At 47.2% G+C, this 2,831-nt stretch overlaps 1 protein-coding gene across 1 annotated transcript in view; it reads left to right on the top strand.

Moving 5' to 3' along the window:
• Nucleotides 1–340: 340 nt before the first annotated feature.
• The window catches only part of TNIP1 (TNFAIP3 interacting protein 1), a 71,487-nt gene continuing 68,996 nt past the window's right edge, over nt 341–2,831 (top strand). Inside the window, exon 1 of the mRNA XM_015425870.1 lies at nt 341–422. The gene's annotated coding sequence lies outside the window, so the exon portion shown is untranslated. The remainder of the gene's footprint in view (nt 423–2,831) is intronic.

Raw genomic sequence — 2,831 nt, forward strand, 5'->3', positions numbered from 1 at the left:
CAGAAAGTGTGCTTTTTGCAGCCAGCGGGGAGGGCGAGAGGTACCTCGACGCCGTAGATCACAACAGAAGCGATCATCTTGACGTGTTTATGCCTTGATAAGTCTGCCGGGTAAACCATCCGAGCCCGTGTGGTCTTTGCAGATGCCAATTATGCCATCCCCTGGGCTTCCCCTAGTTCCGCTCCTCCGTGCTCAGCCGCTCTTTTCTATCTCTGAGGCTTAAGAAGTTGTTTGTGCGGAAAGGGGAAGTTTGCTGATTAGCTGTTCGGCGTGTCAATCACAGGCCAGGGAAATTCCAGAGTGGGCGGTTCTGACTCACGCTTCCTTCTGTGTGCGTTCAGAGAGGAAGTAAAAGAGATGTCGGCGCTGCGCGAGCCGTAGAGCAAGGAGCTGCCTGGACCTCCATTGGCGGCCCTGCACAGGTAGGACCGGATCTCTCCCCGGGCAAAAATCGAGGTGGTTGTGCCTGCAGTACCCCGGGAAGAAAGCCGGTGAACTCCACGGAGAGCGGTCTCGGTTAATCACTAATTCTGGAAACCATAGATATTAGATTAACTTTTGATACTGTGTCAGCTGGTAATGGGGATGCTGCCTGTGAAAAGAGGTACCTTTCGGTTTTCACAGTTCTGAAATAAGTGGTACGATCTTTTTAAATAAGGCCAAACTAAGTTGTTCGTTCTTTATTATGATCCTTTGACCAATAATATACACAGTTTTACAGTTAAAAATTCAAAGTTTACAGTATACCAGATAAAAACGATTAGATTAAGTCTAGGTCTGTTCCACTGCTCCTAAATGTAGTAAAAATTGGCATAATGTGAACGGAGCAATTCTGTTGTGTCCAGTACATGAGAAATCACCTACTGGCTTTGTTGCTAACAAATTACTGTTCTAGAACAAGGTTTGAGTCCAGTGGCACCTTTCAGATGCTAGGCAAGTTATTTAGAGCATGACGGCAGAATGTAAATGTGTGATCTTGAATAGTAATGCAAGTAATAAAGTGGTTAGCACTGGAGGCACAGCTTGTGCACGTAGTGTGCTCTGCCTGTCTGTTCTGAAGGTAAACAGGAAAGTATTGTACTGTGGGACAGAAGTTCTCAATATCTCAGAGCAGTTAATTATTTTAGTAAATGTCTTCTTAAAAAGACCATAGCAGTGACAATCGTAATATATGTCTCGAATCCTGTCCTCATAATGCTGCTATCTCTTGCTAAAAGAAAGATCCAGTTGGTCAGCCGTTGATAAAATTTGTGTGCACACGAAAGCTCATACCTTTGTTGGTCTTAAAGGTGCCATTGGACTCTAAATTTGCTAAAAAAAGAGTTCAAGTTAATGACACATGTTTTGAAAGAAGCCTGGCTTGAAGGATTACTCCAGCCTCTGAGGCCATTTAAATGCATACAGTTATTTACTATTTTGCAGCTGAGTGTAGCTGTTCACTTTAGAGCAATGGATGTGCTTAGATAATTCTGACACAGCACAATCCTATTCATGCAGTTTCATGGGTTTCTCAAATAATTATGTGTGGGTTTGTAGCTCTATTTTAATTATCTTATACCATTAAGACATTCTAGGTGACACATATAGGTCTGCCCTGTTTTGTCCTTGCATCCATTGTGGGAAGCAATGATGTAAAAAAATATATACAGATTTGGGGGGAAATTGAAATATATGCTGTGATTATTTTCCTGTCAAATCTAAACTTCTCTTACTGATTGAACAACATAAAATGCATCATTTATAACTTACTTAGCATATATTCAGATGGGGTAGCCGTGTCGGTCTGAAGCAGCAGGACAAAGTTTGAGTCCAGTGGCACCTTTAAGAACAAAGTTTTATTCACGCTATAAGCTTTTGTGGGCAAGCACACTTCAGAATGATACAGTGAAACAGAACCTCCCCAGGATGATCATTAGAATTTTTCATCATTTGGTTGCCTTGCTGACTCTCATTTCTTTCAGTGTTTGGCTGTAAAAAAGAAACAAACTCCCCAACTAAAGGCTTTTCTACGTGGGTATTTTCTGTCAGTTCTAGCCCTGTACTCAGGGCCGGCTCACCTGCTAGGCGAACTAGGCATTCGCCTAGAGCGTAGGCCGGCCCTTAGGGCGCCAAACTGGACCCCCCGCCAAAGCCTCCCAGCCCCCGCCAAAAGCCTACGGCCTCCTCCTCCGCCTGCCCGGGACTCCCAGCCGCGCCTGGCTGCCCGCCTCCCTCAGCCGTGCCTCTGCACCTCCGCTCCCCTCCAGGCTCACCACCAGCCTCCCTCCTGCTGGAGTTGCTGCTGCGGCGGCAGGGGTGGTGTCACCTGGCAGCCAGGAGTGCCCACCGGCGCTCAATCCCAGGCAAGCCAGGCACACACCTGGAGCAGGCCCCCAGCGCATCCCCCCTTTGCCTTGGCTTCCCCAGGTGAGGGACGTGGGCGAGAATGAGCCCTTCATGCTACTCGATGCCAAGCTGAAGAGGGAACTCTCCGACAGGCAGGTTTACCGCTGGGCGCTTGGGGGGGGGGGCGCTTGGCTAATCCAAAGCTTTGTCCTTTGATCACCCCATGGAAAGGGCTCGGAGGAGGAGACCTGGGGGTAAGAGCAGCGATGTAAAGGCAGAAAGCATGGAGTTCCGGTTTGTTTTGTGTGTGTGTGTGAAGTGAGAGCCGCGGCAGGGATTTAAAGAAAGAGTCTGGGAAAGGAGATGAAGTCGGCTTGTCTGCTCACCCCTTATTTTTAAAAGCGTATTTTCGTGCTTCCTACTAAGTAGCAAACTTATTAGACGTGATTTGTCTCCCAAAATTTCATTTAAGCCTTTAATTTGTTTCCCTCCTACCCTCCGCCCCC

Source organism: Gekko japonicus, unplaced genomic scaffold (assembly GCF_001447785.1).
Source record: "Gekko japonicus isolate JY-2015 unplaced genomic scaffold, Gekko_japonicus_V1.1 scaffold2607, whole genome shotgun sequence".
Taxonomy (NCBI): domain Eukaryota; kingdom Metazoa; phylum Chordata; class Lepidosauria; order Squamata; family Gekkonidae; genus Gekko; species Gekko japonicus.